The sequence below is a fragment of the Rhinatrema bivittatum genome, chromosome 5 (assembly GCF_901001135.1).
Source record: "Rhinatrema bivittatum chromosome 5, aRhiBiv1.1, whole genome shotgun sequence".
Lineage (NCBI taxonomy): Eukaryota > Metazoa > Chordata > Amphibia > Gymnophiona > Rhinatrematidae > Rhinatrema > Rhinatrema bivittatum.
Genome location: NC_042619.1, coordinates 335,566,754 through 335,587,556, shown reverse-complemented (window position 1 = coordinate 335,587,556; position 20,803 = coordinate 335,566,754). Strand labels below are relative to the sequence as shown.

The following is a 20,803-nucleotide window of genomic DNA, read 5'->3' as shown; positions in this document are numbered from 1 at the left end:
ATTTTGCATAGGCCGCTGGCTCGCATAAAGCCCCGGGACGCGCATAAGTCCTGGGGCTTCCTGTCGGGGGCGTGGCGGGGGGCATGGCGGGGCGCGGCGTTTCAGGGGCGGTGACATGGGCATGGTTTCGACCCGGGGGCGTTCTGGGGCGTGGCTGCGGCCTCCGGAACAGCCCCTGGGACCGGACCACGGAGCGGGGCAGCCGGCCGACAAAGGTAAGGGGGGGGGGGTTTAGATAGGGCCGGGGGGGTGGGTTAGGGAGGGCGAAGGAAAGTTCCCTCCGAGGCCGCTCCGAAATCGCTGGGCTCGGTGCGAGCAGGTTGCACAAATGTGCACCCCCCTTGTGCGCGCCGACCCCGGATTTTATAAGATATGCGCGGCTACGCGCATATCTTATAAAATCCAGCGTTCTTTTGTTCGCGCCTGCTGCGCGAACAAAAGTACGCGCTCGCTCAAGTATTAAAAATCTGCCCCTATATATTTAAATGTTGAGTAACCTTATAAATGGTGGAATATCTAAACCACTTGGTTGTTTTTTGCAATTTTTTATTATTATGTATTTGATAAGTTCCCTTCTTCCAGCAAAGGACCTTAGTGATCCCAGATGCTTATATCTTTAAACATTTAAAGTCTTAGAAGGGGATTATCTCTGTTTTTCCCAACAGTTTTTCGGGGCTATTACACTGTGTTTGATTATTGAATTGTAAACTGTATAGGACTGAGCTGCTTGTTTGAGAAAGGTGGAAATAAGTGCAACATAATATTTTGTTTTCTCTGTTTATTTTTGTTTCACCGGGATGTGTCTTTTTCTATGCAGGAGGAAAGGGATCAAAGCAAATCTGAATTACAAAGGCTGCTTGCAGTACCGCAAATCAGTGGTTCCTTCCCCAGCTGTCTCGGGCTGACATTTTCTCCTCATGACATCAGCATATGTTTATGGATCTTTTTTTTTTTTATTGACAATTTTTATTGGTCTTCACATGTAAAATATATAAACAGTGAGACACTAGACAACCAACAAGTTATCAATGCAATATTAACCCCCCCCCCCCCCCGACTGAGAGTACTGCAATCAAAAATATATAAACTGGAGTATATATAATACAGTCTTATTCTTAGACCACTGTAGCGAGCAGGTTATACATTAACAAGTCGTCTCTCATATAAAATACATGCACATAGACTCGATGACAGTTGATTCCTCCATGTCAGATAAGGATCCCATATTCTATAATATTTAGGCAAAGTATGATTTTTAATCGCAGTTAGCTTATAAAGATAGCAGTTATGGTCAAGTCGGGCTACCACCCCTTCCCTAGTAGGGAGGTCTCGTCGCTTCCAAAACAGAGCTAGCTCACACCTGGCTGCAAGGATGATTTGGTGTGTGAGTAACCATTGATAGTGAGGGACTGGTGGAGACACATTCAGTAAAACATGCTCAGGAGCTAGGGGAACCTCTAAGCCTAGAATACCTGCAACCAATTTTTGGGTGTCTTCCCAAAACATGTTCACCTTTCGACAAGTCCACCACATATGGAAGTAAGTGCCAGTCCCCCCACACTTTTTCCAACGATCGGCACTAAACGGTACAATCTTCTGTATCCGAACAGGCGTCAAGTACCATCGCATTAATACTTTATACCCATTTTCTGTTAATGTGGCCGAAATCGAGCTGCGTTTTGTGTTTTGAAAAATTAATTCCCAGGTCTCTGGTGAGATATGTTTGCCCAAGTCACGTTCCCAAGCCTTTTCATACGGGGCCGGGAGCCTCACAGCATTACCCAGGAAGCCATAAAGATTAGAAATAATGCCAGACTGACTGCTTTATTACACCAATGTTCCAGTATTGTTTTCCCCTTCTGAAGCTCAACCCCCACATTCTCTGACAGTAGAAAATGTCGGAGTTGCAAATACAAGAATATATCTTGCTCACGTAACTGCCACTTCTCCCGAAGCTCTGGAAAGGTGAGAAATCCCTGAGAGCCCTAGACATGCTCAAATTGAGCAATTCCCCTACTGAGCAATGAGTGATAGTGTGAAAGTGCTTGTCCTGCTGCAAATTTTATATTATAGTTAAGGGCGGTACTATAGAAATAACTGCGAGTGCCAACAAAATGCACCCTCCATTTCTCCCATGTATTTAAAGTCGTCTTTGTGGTAGGGGCAATTTCACCATCTCTCAGCCAGGTGTCCCTAGGCTGCCAAAGCATGGCCCGCAATGGCATACGCCCCACTATATCCTGTTAAAGATTTACCCAAAGCGGCTGGTCGTACATTTTATGCCAGATAATTATGGCCCTTAACTGAGCGACCGCCCAATACCACTATAGGTTGGGGACTCCCAAGCCCCCCCTACTAGTAGGTTGAAACATTACTGCCCTTCGAATCCGAGGTGGCTTCCACTTCCAAATATAGTTATAAACACGTCTTTGCCAACACTTCAGCATGTTATTGGGGATAGATATAGGAAGTGACTGGAATAGATACAAAAGCTGTGGTAAGAGATTCATTTTTACCACAGCTATCCGCCCCAACCATGAGAGGGAGAGGCCAGACCAAATGTCCAATTCCTTAGAGAGTGTTTGCCAGAGGGGTTTATAGTTCAATTCCAGGAGGTTCCCATAATTCTTGCCAATACGTATACCCAAGTATTTAATGTGATGTGCCGCCCACTTAAAGGGAAGTTTGGACTGCAAACGCGCCCTCTGTTCATCTCCTAAAGTTAAATTGAGCACTTCAGATTTTTCGAGGTTTAATCTCAACCCGGAGACTTTACTAAAGTCTTGCAGCACTGCAATTGTCCCCGGGAGTGAAAGATCTTGTTGCGGTCCCGGGCTATGCCCCGGTCCCTCCACCTACCTCTGGGGCGGCTCGGGCCGTTTCGGTGCTTCCCCGGGCCTGCAGGCCCTCCAGCGCGTCTCTCCCTCCTCGGGAGAGACGTCGACGGCTCGGCTGGCCCCGCCCCCTGACGCGTGCATGCGCGCGGGGAGGAGCTTCCCTTAAAGGGGCCAGCGCGGGAAAATCATCTGAACACCTGGGGATGACATCAGACGCCTTCAGGTATAAGTATCTTGCCTCTAGGATCCTCCAGCGCCTTGCAACAAGGTTCCTGGAGTTGGTGTGTTCTTGCTGCGGTCTTGATTGCCTTCGTCCTGCTTCTGCCTTCCCTTCGCTGTTGATTCTTCTGGACTTGACCCGTGGACTGGCTTTTGGAATTCTCTCTGGCTCTGACCCATGGATTGGCTTTGGATCGCTCTCTGGCTCCGACCCTGGACTGGCTTTGGACCGCTCTCCGGATACCGACCCCTGGACTGGCTGCGGACCATCCTTGGACTCCGACTCCTGGACCGACTTCTGGATTTCCTACGACCTGCTGGAGGCGCCAGCCGTCCGGAACCACGACCTGCAGGAGGCGCCTGCATCCGGACCACCCACATCGTCAGGAAGTCGCCTAAGTCCCAGCGGCCGTGTCCCTATGGGCTCCTCCTGGGGGGACTTAGGCTTCCAGGGTGAATCTCCTAAAGTCCCAGCGGCCGGACTCCTAAGGGCTCCTCCCGGAGGAGTGCCGGTCTCCAGGGCGAAGAGTATTCTACCTCTCCGGTCCAATACCGTCCATCCGTCCAGTGAGGATCTAGTCCTTGGTCGCAAAGGACTTCACCGTAGACCAGTGTGTCAGCCAGCACCAAGCTTCCGAACCACCTCCTGGTTGGGACATTCGCTGTGGACCTCTACAGCACTCCATCTTCTGTTCCAACCAGCCCAAGGGTCCACGAACATAACAGATCTGGTTTAGTGAGGGTAAATAGGACATCATCCTCAAACATACGGTAGCTATTTTGTGCTCTGACGAACTCAAGTGAACCCCATGAATGTCACCTGAGGCACGTATATGATGAGCTAAGGGTTCTAAAAAAAAGGGCAAAAAGAAGTGGCGAAAGGGGATACCCCTGCCGTGTACCTCGCTGGATGGGCAGAGGTTCCGAGTATATACCATTAACCTTTACCCTCGCTTGGGGTTGGGCATATAAATTGTGCAACCATGCCAAAAAAGTCACCAAAGTTCATTTTCCTCAAGACACTGAAAAGATATGGCCAGTGGACCATATCAAAGGCCTTCTCAGCATCTATAGACAATAATACTGCTGGGGTCCCCTGCCTCTGTACCGACCAGATGAGGTTCACTACCTTCCTGACATTGTCTGCCGTCATGCGGCCCGGTATGAACCCCGTCTGGTCCAGATTTACTAGTTTGGTCATGACCCTCTTTAGTCTATTTGCAAGGATCTTAACAAAAATCTTTAGGTCAATATTGATCAAGGAGATAGGTCTGTATGATCCACACATAGCCGGGTCCCGTCCCGGCTTGGCCAGTATAGAAATCCCAGCTATATTGGCACTAATCGTAAGAGGATTTCCAGACTTCAATGAGTTGAACCATTCCTGCAATAAGGGAATGATTAGAGTGGCAAATTTTTTGTAGAATAGGGCTGTGTACCCGTCAAGCCCGGGTGCCTTGTTGACTTTTAACCCCTTAATCACCTGTACTATTTCCTGTTCCGTAATATCTTTATCAGAAAACTGCCTTTCAAAATCAGATATTCCAGGGAGAGTTATGTCTTGCAAATACTGGTCAATACGATCAGTTAGAATCAGGGGATCTGCGGTATAAAGGGCCCTGTAGAATTCCATGAATCTTTGCCGCATATCCTCCGGCTTAGTGAGCAAAGTGCCCCTTTCTGATATAAATTGTGTAATTTGCCGCTGGGCTACTCGTTTGTGCAAGTATCGAGCCAAACAGCGACCCGCCTTATTCCCACCTTCAAATCGTTCCTGTTGTAGCTTCTGCAGTTGGAAAGCTATAGTTTCTAACTCAAGAGACGAGAGTTCAGATCTAGCCCGCAGGAGCTTAGCATAACAGGCCTTATTCAAGGTTTGTTATGGATTCGTTCCAGATCCAGGATCTCTCGCCGGAGCTGCTGCTGTTGTGTAGCCTAATCTTTTTCACATAGGATGCCCTTGCTATTAATCGACCCCTAATTACTGCTTTAAGGCCTTCCCAAACCATTGAAGGGTTAATGTCATCCTGTACATTAAAATTAATATATTCTTTAATTTCCCCTTCCAGTTGCGAACAGTAATGTTCGTCCCCCAATAACGAGTTATTGAGAGTCCAGAAGCGCCCCCCCCCCCTCTTGTTTGGTAGAACCATACAAGATAAGCTCGACTGGGGCATGATCCGACCATGTGATCGGATGAATATCAGCCTTGCAATATTGTGATAACAAACATTTATCTAAAAGGAAAAAGTCCAACCTAGAATAGGACTGGTGGGGTTTAGAAAAAAAGGTATAATTTCGGCTATGGGGGTACTGGTACCTCCAGACATCTATAAGATTCCATTTTTTCATTAGTTACTTTACCCGCACTCTGGCTGTACCTGCGCCCGAGCTACTACCCTTAGTGTTGTCTACCCTGTGATCCAGCGTCAAATTAAAGTCACCAACTAATACCAAATGGCCTTCAACCGCCTGCTGTAGGTAGTGACCCAATGCAGTGTAAAAGATAGGTTGACCCTGCACTGGTGCATAGACATTAACCAGGGTATACGTAACACCTTCAAGCTGAAATTGTACCATGACATATCGCCCCTCTGGATCAGAAAAATGTTGTTGTATAACACCCTGAAATTCCTTTCCCTTGAAAGGAAGAGCTCTCAACTGGGCCTTATAGGAAACATCAGCTGACCAGTTGCACAACCATAAAAGCCTCCTCACCGCCACAGCAGACACCATTGTTTTGGAGGAAGTATGCAAAAGATCATATAAGGCATCAGCCCCATATGCCATCGCCGCTTCCAAGCACTCTGCTTGCACTGATTCCTGGGGCGGAAGGTCTTTGGTGCTCAGCAACTGCTGAACCCATTGGAGCCCCGCTTGGAGCATGAAGCTACTTCAGACAGCTGCCCAGATGCCAAGCACCGAAACTTTGAATATCTGCTTCAGATGGACCTCAAATTTCCTATCGTGGAGATCCTTCAGGGTCGCTGCTCTTGCCACAGGAATTGTGGTGTGGTTTGTTACAGCCAACACAGAGGCATCCACTTTAGAGAACTTCAAAAGCAAAGTTTCTTCCGGCAAGTGATAAAGCTTGTCCATAGCCCGGCCCACTCGCAGGCCTGATTCCGGAACATCAGCTGCTGCATCATGTGATGAAACAGAAAAGTCCTGGCTGGAGCCCGTAAGCCTTCCAGGACCAGATCCACCGAGCCCTGGGCAGGTACCTCCTGAGGAAACTCCATGCCAAGATCTGAACACATGTGGAAAGAGAGGGTCCAGCTCTTCCCTGTGGAACAAACAATCTTCGGGTCATCCCCCTCCAGAGGCGACGTCTTCTCTGGCTTGACATCGGTGTCTGCCCCAAGGAGGGGGCGGGGGAGCCGAGGGGGGTCAGGGAGCCCGACGCCCACATCGGTCTACCCCGGGCACCCGTCCCCCCAAGAAAGTAGAACCCCGCAGCTTCTTGACTCTAAGGGACCCCTGAGAGCCCTGGTGCCTGGGGATCTTCTTGAGAGGCCCCTCTGGCTGTCCCTGTGCAGAGCCAGGTAAGCTTTGTGCATTAAAAGAACAAAATCCAGGGGAAAAGTGTCTGGACCGCCCCCTCCCCCAGCAGGGGATTGGACTCGACATCTGAAAAATCCTGGGGTGAGTCCTGAGGGCCCTCAGGACTGCCATGCAGCGGAGACAAGTCGGGCATGAGAAACCCTCCCCCCGTCGCTGTAGCCTGCGCGTCAGCAAAGGACTTCAGAATAGCCGCTGTTCCGGCGCTCAGCGGCAACGGATCGGCCTGCACTTCGTGGTCAGCTGATCGTTTGTCCGCACCGCAGGACTTTGACCTGGACCCCGGCATTGCCTGCGAAGTTCCCTCGCCACTGGAGAGGCAATTAAGGCATAGGCCAGTGCGGGAGAGCCGCGAAGCAGACTCCCCGCATGCCACACAGGGTGTTGGATGCAGCATTGGGTGGGCTCGGGGAAGGCACCGGCAGGGGAGGGCGAAGAGAAAACGGCCCCCTTCGGACACAGCCGGAGGTGCGGCCGATCACACAGCACTGGAGCGCTCCGGCTGAAACACGCCGTGTGGGCCGGCGAGAAAAAGGACTGGAGCTTGACCTCCGCAGCGCCGAAGAGCCACCTAAAGGAAAATTAGTTCTTACCTGATAATTTTCGTTCCTGTAGTACCACGGATCAGTCCAGACACCTGGGTTTTGCCTCCCCACCAGCAGATGGAGACAGAGAAGTTTTTTCAAAACAACCCTGCCATATATACCAAGGTGCCAGCCACAGTCCCTCACAGTCTTACATAATGTCAAAGCAGAATGGAACAAAACCAAACTACACAACTAACTATTCTTCCATCTATCATAAGGCTCAGTCAAACCCCCAACTGGGAACAGAACCCGCTGAACAATAGAACAAACCATAATGTAGTACAAATATCCAGAAAATGATACACAAGCGGACTCTCCGTTACTTTAGTGTACACAGCAGCGGGCGGGGCTCTGGACTGATCCGTGGTACTACAGGAACGAAAATTATCAGGTAAGAACTAATTTTCCTTTCCCTGTACATATCTGGATCAGTCCTGACACCTGGGATATACCAGAGCCAACTTACCTAGGGTGGGAACCAGAGAGGACCGCTCGGAGCACTCCTTCCCCAAATCCCCTGGAATCCGAAGCTTGAACATCCAATCTGTAATGTCTTGCAAAAGTGTGCAAAGATTTCCTAGTAGCCGTCCTGCAAATTTCCTGGGGCGAGACCTGGTGACGTTCTGCCCATGAAGCGGCATGTGACCATGTAGAATGGGCATGAAGTCCCACCGGTACTGTCTTACCATGCAGTAAGTACGCGGAACCGATAGCTTCCTTCAGCCAACAAGCAATCGTAGTTTTTGAGGCCATACTACCTCTTTTTGGACCACTCCACAACACAAAGAGATGGTCTGACACAGGGAAAGGATTCATAACCTCTAGATATTGTAGCAGGGCCCTGCATACATCCAGTTTCCTTAAATCCTTTGCAACAGGATCTGCTCGGTCCACCGCTGAGAAAGATGGAAGCTCGATCGACTGATTCAAGTGAAACGATGACACCACCTTCGGGAGAATGGAGGGAACCGTCCGCAGGGACACGTAAGTGCTTTGCCCCTCGAAGAAAACGAGCCACATCCCGATGCAATGCCAATGCTATTCCCTGGATCTTACCTCTAAGACAACAGAGTGCCGCAACCTGTACCCTGAGGGATCTACAGGAGAGACCCTTAGAAAGTCCGGCTTGAAGAAAACATAAAATGTCTGATACCGTCGCACGCATAGGATACCCTGCGCGATCCCTACACCAGGTCTCAAAAACTTTCCAGACTCTGACATAAGCTAGGGAAGTAGACTGTTTGCGTGACTGCAGCAATGTAGTCACTACCGCATCAGAATAACCTTTATCCTTTAACCACTGCCTCTCAAAAGCCATGCCGCTAGACAGAAGCGATCCACCTCTTCCAAACAGATGGGGCCTTGATGGAGAAGAGCTGTGGACTCCCGAAACCGTAGAGGCTCCGTGGCGGTGAGATTGATCAGATCCGCAAACCACGGGCACCTCGGCCACTCCAGAGCCACTAGGACTACCTCTGCCGGATGGAGCTCTATATGCCGGATCACCTTACCTATCAGAGGCCAGGGAGGAAACACATACAGCAAAATGTGCGTTGGCCAGGGAAGGACCAGGGCATCCACGCCCTCGGCGCCTGTCTCTCTGCAACGACTGTAGAAACGCGGGGCTTTGGCATTCTTGAACATGGCCATCACATCCATATAAGGCATGCCCCACTTGTTGCAGATGAGCTGAAACGCCTCCTCGGACAACTCCCACTCCCCTGGATCGAGATTGTGATGACTGAGGAAGTTTGCCTGCATGTTTTCCACGCCGGCAATGTGAGATGCCGCTATGCTTACGAGGTGCTGTTCCGCCCAGTTCATCAACTGCTGCGCCTCCAGTGCCACTGGTCGACTCTTGGTTCCCCCTTGGCAATTGACACAGGCTACCGTGGTCACATTGTCTGACAAGACTCGGACCGACTTTCCCCGAAGGAGTGGGAGGAAGGTTAGGGCCACTGCTCTGGTCTCCAATTGGTTGATCGACCACTGGGCTTCCTCCCTGGACCACTGCCCCTGCACACACTTTTCCAGACACATCGCTCCCCAGCCAGAGAGACTGGCATCCGTGGTGACGATTGTCCACTCGGGTATTATTAGGGGAACTCCGCACTCCAGATGTGCCAAAACGAGCCACCAGTTGAGACTGACTCTCGCGGAGTCCTTAAGCAGGAGTGGTAGGTGAAACAGTTCCAAAATAGGATTCCAGCGGGACAGCAATGCTGATTGTAAGGGGCGCATATGGGCAAAGGCCCAGGGTACCAACTCCAAAGTGGATGTCATGGATCCTAGTACCCATAAGTAATCTCTCATCCTGGGCATCCGCATGGACAACAGGTCCCTCACCTGTCCCTGCAGCTTGACTATGCGTTCTGTAGTGAGGAACACTTGTCCCTGCTTTGTGTCGAACAAGGTTCCCAGGAACTCCAAAGATTGCGAAGGGGACAGACGACTCTTGGCAAGGTTGACCACCCAACCGAGCGACCGCAAGAGCTGTAGCACTGACACAGATCCTCGGACTTCGCCCGAATCAGCCAATCGTCCAAGTAGGAATGCAATAACAAGCCTTACCTCCGGAGCTGCACTGCAACCACCACCATTACCTTGGTGAACGTTCGGGGAGCGGTGGCGAGTCCGAAAGGCAGAACCGGGAACTGATAGTGATTTCCCAGAATGCAGAACCTGAGGAACTTCTGGTGTGACGATCGGATGCCTATATGGAGATATGCTTCCGTGAGATCCAGAGAAGCCAGAAACTCTCCTTGTCGTACCGAGGCAATAACTGACTGAAGCGTTTCCATTCGGAACTGCAGTATCCAAAGGCATCTGTTGACCCTTTTGAGACCCAAGATCGGTCGGAATGTGCCTTCTTTCTTTGGGACCACAAAGTAAATGGAATAGCGGCCCTTCTGCCATTCCGCAGACGGCACCGGCAAATGGCTCCCAAATCCAGGAGGCACAGCAGTGTGCCCTGCACAGCCTCCCGCTTTTCACGGTATGCGCATGGAGAGATCAGGAACTTGTTGTGAGGACACCATACAAAATCTAAAGCGTAACCTTGACTTATCACAGTGAGGACCCACTGGTCCGATGTCAGCTTGGCCCATTCCTCGAAGAAGATAGATAGTCTGGCCCCTACGACTGGCACCGAGGAATGGACCGGCAGTATCTCATTGCGAGGACTTAGCCCCTGCAGTTGTCTGGGGGTTACCAGGCCTACCGAACCTTCTGCCTCGAAAGGACTGAGACCATGACTGTTGTCTGCCTGCCCGGGTGAAAGGACGACCCAGAGGACCGTGCCAGCCGAGGCCTCCTTCTAACCCCTAAACCGAGATCGAGCCGTAAATGATCATCTTGATCTGGGTCTGTCCTCTGGCAGCTTATGAACCTTGTTCTCCCCCAGAGATTGTATCATGTCCTCCAAGTCTTTGCTGAACAACAATTTGCCTTTAAAAGGAAGCGAGCAGAGGTGGGCCTTAGACGAGACATCCGCAGCCCAATTTCGCAGACCATGGATCTAGCCGACGTGCACAGCAGGTCATAGAGAGCATCGGCGCTGTACGCGATGACCGCTTCTAGTCTGTTCGCCTGTATCGCCTCCCCCTCCGAGAGGCCGGCATTGGCCTGGAGTTGCTGGGCCAGCGAAGACCCTCACGCAGTGCAAAATTGCTGCATGGTCCCCCAGCGTGGACACTTCAAACACTTTCTTGAGCTGTAGCTCCAACTTTCTGTCCTGTAAGTCCTTAAGGACCATCACCCCTGTGACTGGAATAGTGGACCTCTTTGTAACAGCCGACACCGCTGCATCCACCTTAGGGACGCATAGCAGCTCCACAGCGTCCTCCGGAAGAAGATATGGCTTGCTAATAGCTTTACTTACCTTCAGTCCCAAATCCGGGGTTGTCCCATTCTCTGAACAGGAGATCCGTCGCCGAGAAATGGAAAGGGAAGGAAACCGCAGGACCCCTAAGGCCCAGCAAGAACGGATCCATAGCTCCCAGCTGGGACTCCGCCGGCGGAGCTGCCAAGCCTAGCTCCTCCAGGATAGCCGGAATAAGCGGAGTCAACTCCTCCTTCTTAAAGTGATGAACCACCTTTGGATCGTCGCCTTCCATCGCTTGAGATCCTCTAGTTGAGACTTGTTGCAGATCTGCGTCCCCCTCGGGCCCCCCCCCCCCCCGGGGGCTTGGGCTGCAGATCCGGTTCGTCTTGAGACGTGGAGTCTGTGTTCGTCCCCCCTGGCACAGACTATAATGGTCTCTTACCCTTAAATGGGTCGGGTCCCCCCAGGGACCTATCGCGCTTCCGTGCCCTCTGGGCCTGCGGCTGTAACAAACGTTTCTCAGCCATCTGCTTTCTCCCTGTCCTTTTTGCCTTAAAGGCCTTGTGCACGAGCAATACAAATTCTGAGGAGAAAGAGGAGTCCGACGAGGAATCAGCAGCCCCCTCAGGGCTATCCTCATGTACAGGAGAGACTGCACCCGCGGGGGCGCCCCCCGGCCGGAATTTGCTGCGGGGAGAGCGAGGGGGATAAAATCCCCTCTCCCATCACTGCATGTGTGGCCGCCCGAAACGAGCCCAAAATGGCCTCCGTTCCTGCGCTCAGTGGGAAAAGGTCCTCTGACACCGTTCAACTTGTCACCACTTGCGCTGCCAACCGTGGAACCTGACTCCGACCCTCCCGATGCGAAACAGAGGGTCCCTCGCCGCCCTGCAAGCAATCGGAGCAGATGCCTACGCGCGACATGAGGAGCCCCGAGGCATCCCAGGAACCGACCAACAGCTTACCAACAAAAAAAACGGCGAAAGCCCAAAAACTGGCGGCGCAGCCCAGCGGGAAATCCAGACACAGTATCGGAGAGTCGGCACGCTGAAAAGCAAACAACCAAGTTTTTTTGGGTTTTTTTTTTACACACAAGTAAACACTAGGGGTGTGAATCGTGTGATCGATCGTCTTAATGATCGATTTTGGCTGGGGGGAGGGAAATCTTATCGTCGGGGGAGGGCAGGAAAACCGGCACACCAAAAAAACCCTAAAACCCACCTCGTCGGACTCCTCTTTCTCCTCAGAATTTGTATTGCTCGTGCACAAGGCCTTTAAGGCAAAAAGGACAGGGAGAAAGCAGATGGCTGAGAAACGTTTGTTACAGCCGCAGGCCCAGAGGGCACGGAAGCGCGATAGGTCCCTGGGGGGACCCGACCCATTTAAGGGTAAGAGACCATTATAGTCTGTGCCAGGGGGGACGAACACAGACTCCACGTCTCAAGACGAACCGGATCTGCAGCCCAAGCCCCCGGGGGGGGGGGGGGGGCCCGAGGGGGACGCAGATCTGCAACAAGTCTCAACTAGAGGATCTCAAGCGATGGAAGGCGACGATCCAAAGGTGGTTCATCACTTTAAGAAGGAGGAGTTGACTCCGCTTATTCCGGCTATCCTGGAGGAGCTAGGCTTGGCAGCTCCGCCGGCGGAGTCCCAGCTGGGAGCTATGGATCCGTTCTTGCTGGGCCTTAGGGGTCCTGCGGTTTCCTTCCCTTTCCATTTCTCGGCGACGGATCTCCTGTTCAGAGAATGGGACAACCCCGGATTTGGGACTGAAGGTAAGTAAAGCTATTAGCAAGCCATATCTTCTTCCGGAGGACGCTGTGGAGCTGCTATGCGTCCCTAAGGTGGATGCAGCGGTGTCGGCTGTTACAAAGAGGTCCACTATTCCAGTCACAGGGGTGATGGTCCTTAAGGACTTACAGGACAGAAAGTTGGAGCTACAGCTCAAGAAAGTGTTTGAAGTGTCCACGCTGGGGGACCATGCAGCAATTTTGCACTGCGTGAGGGTCTTCGCTGGCCCAGCAACTCCAGGCCAATGCCGGCCTCTCGGAGGGGGAGGCGATACAGGCGAACAGACTAGAAGCGGTCATCGCGTACAGCGCCGATGCTCTCTATGACCTGCTGTGCACGTCGGCTAGATCCATGGTCTGCGAAATTGGGCTGCGGATGTCTCGTCTAAGGCCCACCTCTGCTCGCTTCCTTTTAAAGGCAAATTGTTGTTCAGCAAAGACTTGGAGGACATGATACAATCTCTGGGGGAGAACAAGGTTCATAAGCTGCCAGAGGACAGACCCAGATCAAGATGATCATTTACGGCTCGATCTCGGTTTAGGGGTTAGAAGGAGGCCTCGGCTGGCACGGTCCTCTGGGTCGTCCTTTCACCCGGGCAGGCAGACAACAGTCATGGTCTCAGTCCTTTCGAGGCAGAAGGTTCGGTAGGCCTGGTAACCCCCAGACAACTGCAGGGGCTAAGTCCTCGCAATGAGATACTGCCGGTCCATTCCTCGGTGCCAGTCGTAGGGGCCAGACTATCTATCTTCTTCGAGGAATGGGCCAAGCTGACATCGGACCAGTGGGTCCTCACTGTGATAAGTCAAGGTTACGCTTTAGATTTTGTATGGTGTCCTCACAACAAGTTCCTGATCTCTCCATGCGCATACCGTGAAAAGCGGGAGGCTGTGCAGGGCACACTGCTGTGCCTCCTGGATTTGGGAGCCATTTGCCGGTGCCGTCTGCGGAATGGCAGAAGGGCCGCTATTCCATTTACTTTGTGGTCCCAAAGAAAGAAGGCACATTCCGACCGATCTTGGGTCTCAAAAGGGTCAACAGATGCCTTTGGATACTGCAGTTCCGAATGGAAACGCTTCAGTCAGTTATTGCCTCGGTACGACAAGGAGAGTTTCTGGCTTCTCTGGATCTCACGGAAGCATATCTCCATATAGGCATCCGATCGTCACACCAGAAGTTCCTCAGGTTCTGCATTCTGGGAAATCACTATCAGTTCCCGGTTCTGCCTTTCGGACTCGCCACCGCTCCCCGAACGTTCACCAAGGTAATGGTGGTGGTTGCAGTGCAGCTCCGGAGGTAAGGCTTGTTATTGCATTCCTACTTGGACGATTGGCTGATTCGGGCGAAGTCCGAGGATCTGTGTCAGTGCTACAGCTCTTGCGGTCGCTCGGTTGGGTGGTCAACCTTGCCAAGAGTCGTCTGTCCCCTTCGCAATCTTTGGAGTTCCTGGGAACCTTGTTCGACACAAAGCAGGGACAAGTGTTCCTCACTACAGAACGCATAGTCAAGCTGCAGGGACAGGTGAGGGACCTGTTGTCCATGCGGATGCCCAGGATGAGAGATTACTTATGGGTACTAGGATCCATGACATCCACTTTGGAGTTGGTACCCTGGGCCTTTGCCCATATGCGCCCCTTACAATCAGCATTGCTGTCCCGCTGGAATCCTATTTTGGAACTGTTTCACCTACCACTCCTGCTTAAGGACTCCGCGAGAGTCAGTCTCAACTGGTGGCTCGTTTTGGCACATCTGGAGTGCGGAGTTCCCCTAATAATACCCGAGTGGACAATCGTCACCACGGATGCCAGTCTCTCTGGCTGGGGAGCGATGTGTCTGGAAAAGTGTGTGCAGGGGCAGTGGTCCAGGGAGGAAGCCCAGTGGTCGATCAACCAATTGGAGACCAGAGCAGTGGCCCTAACCTTCCTCCCACTCCTTCGGGGAAAGTCGGTCCGAGTCTTGTCAGACAATGTGACCACGGTAGCCTGTGTCAATTGCCAAGGGGGAACCAAGAGTCGACCAGTGGCACTGGAGGCGCAGCAGTTGATGAACTGGGCGGAACAGCACCTCGTAAGCATAGCGGCATCTCACATTGCCGGCGTGGAAAACATGCAGGCAAACTTCCTCAGTCATCACAATCTCGATCCAGGGGAGTGGGAGTTGTCCGAGGAGGCGTTTCAGCTCATCTGCAACAAGTGGGGCATGCCTTATATGGATGTGATGGCCATGTTCAAGAATGCCAAAGCCCCGCGTTTCTACAGTCGTTGCAGAGAGACAGGCGCCGAGGGCGTGGATGCCCTGGTCCTTCCCTGGCCAACGCACATTTTGCTGTATGTGTTTCCTCCCTGGCCTCTGATAGGTAAGGTGATCCGGCATATAGAGCTCCATCCGGCAGAGGTAGTCCTAGTGGCTCTGGAGTGGCCGAGGTGCCCGTGGTTTGCGGATCTGATCAATCTCACCGCCACGGAGCCTCTACGGTTTCGGGAGTCCACAGCTCTTCTCCATCAAGGCCCCATCTGTTTGGAAGAGGTGGATCGCTTCTGTCTAGCGGCATGGCTTTTGAGAGGCAGTGGTTAAAGGATAAAGGTTATTCTGATGCGGTAGTGACTACATTGCTGCAGTCACGCAAACAGTCTACTTCCCTAGCTTATGTCAGAGTCTGGAAAGTTTTTGAGACCTGGTGTAGGGATCGCGCAGGGTATCCTATGCGTGCGACGGTATCAGACATTTTATGTTTTCTTCAAGCCGGACTTTCTAAGGGTCTCTCCTGTAGATCCCTCAGGGTACAGGTTGCGGCACTCTGTTGTCTTAGAGGTAAGATCCAGGGAATAGCATTGGCATTGCATCGGGATGTGGCTCGTTTTCTTCGAGGGGCAAAGCACTTACGTGTCCCTGCGGACGGTTCCCTCCATTCTCCCGAAGGTGGTGTCATCGTTTCACTTGAATCAGTCGATCGAGCTTCCATCTTTCTCAGCGGTGGACCGAGCAGATCCTGTTGCAAAGGATTTAAGGAAACTGGATGTATGCAGGGCCCTGCTACAATATCTAGAGGTTATGAATCCTTTCCCTGTGTCAGACCATCTCTTTGTGTTGTGGAGTGGTCCAAAAAGAGGTAGTATGGCCTCAAAAACTACGATTGCTTGTTGGCTGAAGGAAGCTATCGGTTCCGCGTACTTACTGCATGGTAAGACAGTACCGGTGGGACTTCATGCCCATTCTACATGGTCACATGCCGCTTCATGGGCAGAACGTCACCAGGTCTCGCCCCAGGAAATTTGCAGGACGGCTACTAGGAAATCTTTGCACACTTTTGCAAGACATTACAGATTGGATGTTCAAGCTTCGGATTCCAGGGGATTTGGGGAAGGAGTGCTCCGAGCGGTCCTCTCTGGTTCCCACCCTAGGTAAGTTGGCTCTGGTATATCCCAGGTGTCAGGACTGATCCAGATATGTACAGGGAAAGGAAAATTAGTTCTTACCTGATAATTTTCGTTCCTGTAGTACCACGGATCAGTCCAGAGCCCCGCCCGCTGCTGTGTACACTAAAGTAACGGAGAGTCCGCTTGTGTATCATTTTCTGGATATTTGTACTACATTATGGTTTGTTCTATTGTTCAGCGGGTTCTGTTCCCAGTTGGGGGTTTGACTGAGCCTTATGATAGATGGAAGAATAGTTAGTTGTGTAGTTTGGTTTTGTTCCATTCTGCTTTGACATTATGTAAGACTGTGAGGGACTGTGGCTGGCACCTTGGTATATATGGCAGGGTTGTTTTGAAAAAACTTCTCTGTCTCCATCTGCTGGTGGGGAGGCAAAACCCAGGTGTCTGGACTGATCCGTGGTACTACAGGAACGAAAATTATCAGGTAAGAACTAATTTTCCTTTAGGTGGCTCTTCGGCGCTGCGGAGGTCAAGCTCCAGTCCTTTTTCTCGCCGGCCCACACGGCGTGTTTCAGCCGGAGCGCTCCAGTGCTGTGTGATCGGCCGCACCTCCGGCTGTGTCCGAAGGGGGCCGTTTTCTCTTCGCCCTCCCCTGCCGGTGCCTTCCCCGAGCCCACCCAATGCTGCATCCAACACCCTGTGTGGCATGCGGGGAGTCTGCTTCGCGGCTCTCCCGCACTGGCCTATGCCTTAATTGCCTCTCCAGTGGCGAGGGAACTTCGCAGGCAATGCCGGGGTCCAGGTCAAAGTCCTGCGGTGCGGACAAACGATCAGCTGACCACGAAGTGCAGGCCGATCCGTTGCCGCTGAGCGCCGGAACAGCGGCTATTCTGAAGTCCTTTGCTGACGCGCAGGCTACAGCGACGGGGGGAGGGTTTCTCATGCCCGACTTGTCTCCGCTGCATGGCAGTCCTGAGGGCCCTCAGGACTCACCCCAGGATTTTTCAGATGTCGAGTCCAATCCCCTGCTGGGGGAGGGGGCGGTCCAGACACTTTTCCCCTGGATTTTGTTCTTTTAATGCACAAAGCTTACCTGGCTCTGCACAGGAACAGCCAGAGGGGCCTCTCAAGAAGATCCCCAGGCACCAGGGCTCTCAGGGGTCCCTTAGAGTCAAGAAGCTGCGGGGTTCTACTTTCTTGGGGGGACGGGTGCCCGGGGTAGACCGATGTGGGCGTCGGGCTCCCTGACCCCCCTCGGCTCCCCCGCCCCCTCCTTGGGGCAGACACCGATGTCAAGCCAGAGAAGACGTCGCCTCTGGAGGGGGATGACCCGAAGATTGTTTGTTCCACAGGGAAGAGCTGGACCCTCTCTTTCCACATGTGTTCAGATCTTGGCATGGAGTTTCCTCAGGAGGTACCTGCCCAGGGCTCGGTGGATCTGGTCCTGGAAGGCTTACGGGCTCCAGCCAGGACTTTTCTGTTTCATCACATGGTGCAGCAGCTGATGTGCCGGAATCAGGCCTGCGAGTGGGCCGGGCTATGGACAAGCTTTATCACTTGCCGGAAGAAACTTTGCTTTTGAAGTTCTCTAAAGTGGATGCCTCTGTGTTGGCTGTAACAAACCACACCACAATTCCTGTGGCAAGAGCAGCGACCCTGAAGGATCTCCACGATAGGAAATTTGAGGTCCATCTGAAGCAGATATTCAAAGTTTCGGTGCTTGGCATCCGGGCAGCTGTCTGAAGTAGCTTCATGCTCCAAGCGGGGCTCCAATGGGTTCAGCAGTTGCTGAGCACCAAAGACCTTCCGCCCCAGGAATCAGTGCAAGCAGAGTGCTTGGAAGCGGCGATGGCATATGGGGCTGATGCCTTATAAGATCTTTTGCATACTTCCTCCAAAACAATGGTGTCTGCTGTGGCGGTGAAGAGGCTTTTATGGTTGTGCAACTGGTCAGCTGATGTTTCCTATAAGGCCCAGTTGAGAGCTCTTCCTTTCAAGGGAAGATTCCTCTTTGGCGAGGACTTGGAGCAGCTCATTAAGTCTCTGGGGGACAACAAGGTGCACAAGCGTCCGGAGAATAAACCTAAATTTTTAAACAAATAAATAAATAAACAATCTAAAGGTTTTTCTCTTGACCTGCTCCTGTTTTCGGGGGCAGAGACGCTACCAGCAGAGCAGAGCTCCAGCTTCGCATCAGAGGCAGACAACGGGGAGATCCCAATCTTGATTTCATTCCTTTTGAAGCCTTAGGCCTTTTCGAGATAGGGTCGGTCAGGCACCACTGGGTTCCAAGTCTTCTCAATGAGATTCAGCTGGCCCATCCCTCAGTTCCAGTGATAGGCGGTCTGCTATCCCTTTTTTATGAGGCGTGGGCCAAGATAACCTCTGACCAGTGGGTCCTAAGCATCATAAGGCATGGCTACACATTAGAATTTGCTCGGCCTCTCCCAGATCTGTTTCTGGTCTCCCCTTGTAGCTCCCGACTATATGCAATGATTGTTCGTCAGACCTTTTACCGCCTGCAGTGCCTAGGGGCCATCATCCCCATCCCGTGGACGAAGTGGAAGACGGGACGTTATTCCATCTATTTTGTGGTCCCAAAGAAGGAAGGCTCCTTTCGGCTGATCTTGGACCTGAAAAAGGTGAACAAGGCCCTCGAAGTGCCACACTTCTGGATGGAGACTCTACTTTCGATCATTGCGGCGGTCCACAGCGGGGAGTTCTTGGCTACCCTGGATCTCACAGAAGCGTACTTGAACATTCCAGTCATCACCAGAGGTTTCTGCGCTTCATGATACTCGGAACACATTTCCAGTTCTGTGCCCTCCCATTTGGTCTTGCTATGGCTCCCTTCACTTTCACCAAGGTGATTGTGGTGGTGGTGGCTGCTCTCAGGAGGGAGGGTGTGCTGGTTCATTTGGGTGAAGTTGAGGGTCCTCTGCGAGATTTTGGTCGCCCGAGTCATGCGTCTTCTGGAATTCCTCGGCTGGGTTGTCAATCAGGCCAAGAGTCACCTTCTTCCGACTCAAGTACTGGACTTCTTAGGGGCCAGGTTCGACACCCGCATGGGAAAGGTGTTCCTTCAGGAGGAACAGAGCAGCAAATTGATGCAGCAAGTTCATCACCTGTTATCGGTTCCTCTCCCCAAGGTCTGGGACTACTTGCATGTCCTCGATTCCATGGTGTCCACACTGGAGTTGGTCCCATGGGTCTTTGCTCATATGAGGCTGTTGCAGAAAGCATTCCTTTCCCGCTGGGTTCCGATGTCGGAAGAATTTCAGGTTCCCATACAGCTCACAGAGTCCGCCAGGTCCAGTCTTGTGTGGTGGCTTTCCCGGATCGCTTAAAACATGGAGTGGACCTCGGGGTGCCGCAGTGGGTGATAGCGACCATGGATGCCAGCCTCTCCTGTTGGGGAGCGGTGTGCCAGACTCAGGTGTTCCAAGACCAGTGTTTGCCAGAGGAGGCAACCTGGTCCATCAATTGCCTGGAAAAGAGGGAGTACGTCTGGTAGAGATGTGAATCGTGTGATCGATCGTCTTAACGATCGATTTTGGCTGGGGGGGGAGGGAATCGGATCGTCGCGATTTTGTTTTTTTTAAAATCGTGTAAATCGTAAATCGGGGGAGGGCAGGAAAACCGGCACACTAAAACAACCCTAAAACCCACCCCGACCCTTTAAAATAAATCCCCCACCCTCCCGAACCCCCCCAAAATGACTTAAATTACCTGGGGTCCAGTGGGGGGGTCCCGGTGTGATCTTCCACTCTCGGGCCACGGGTGCGTTAATAGAAATGGCGCTGGCACTACCTTTGCCCTGTCATATGACAAGGGCAAAGGTAGCGCCGGCGCCATTTTGGTTCCTGTCCCCCGACGTCACGAGCGCAGGAGATCGCTCCCGGACCCCCGCTGGACCCCCAGGGACTTTTGGCCAGCTTGGGGGGGCCTCCTGACCCCCACAAGACTTGCCAAAAGTCCAGCGGGGGTCTGGGAGCGACCTCCTGCACTCGAATCGTATTGCCATATTGCAAAATGGCGCCGGCCGTATGGCCATTTTGCAATACGGCAATACGATTCGAGTGCAGGAGGTCGCTTCCGGACCCCCGCTGGACTTTTGGCAAGTCTTGTGGGGGTCAGGAGGCCCCCCCAAGCTGGCCAAAAGTCCCTGGGGGTCCAGCGGGGGTCCGGGAGCGATCTCCTGCGCTCGTGACGTCGGGGGACAGGAACCAAAATGGCGCCGGCGCCATTTCTATTAACGCACCTGTGGCCCGAGAGTGGAAGATCACACCGGGACCCCCCCCACTGGACTCCAGGTAATTTAAGTCATTTTGGGGGGGTTCGGGAGGGTGGGGGATTTATTTTAAAGGGTCGGGGTGGGTTTTAGGGTTGTTTTAGTGTGCCGGTTTTCCCGCCCTCCCCCTTCCCCTCCCCCTTCCTCCGATTTACGATTTTTGACGATAAATCGGGGGAATTCCTATTGTATATCGCCTCTAACTATTTTTGACGATTTAAAATATATCGGATGATATTTTAAATCGTCAAAAAACGATTCACATCCCTAACGTCTGGTGCTACGGAACTTCCTACCTCTGCTCTGCAACCGGACGGTGC

At 52.3% G+C, this 20,803-nt stretch overlaps 1 protein-coding gene across 3 annotated transcripts in view; it reads left to right on the top strand.

Moving 5' to 3' along the window:
- GPAT2 (glycerol-3-phosphate acyltransferase 2, mitochondrial) overlaps positions 1–20,803 on the top strand; it is a 462,570-nt gene that overhangs the window by 255,124 nt on the left and 186,643 nt on the right. The gene's annotated exons all lie outside the window — the stretch shown is intronic.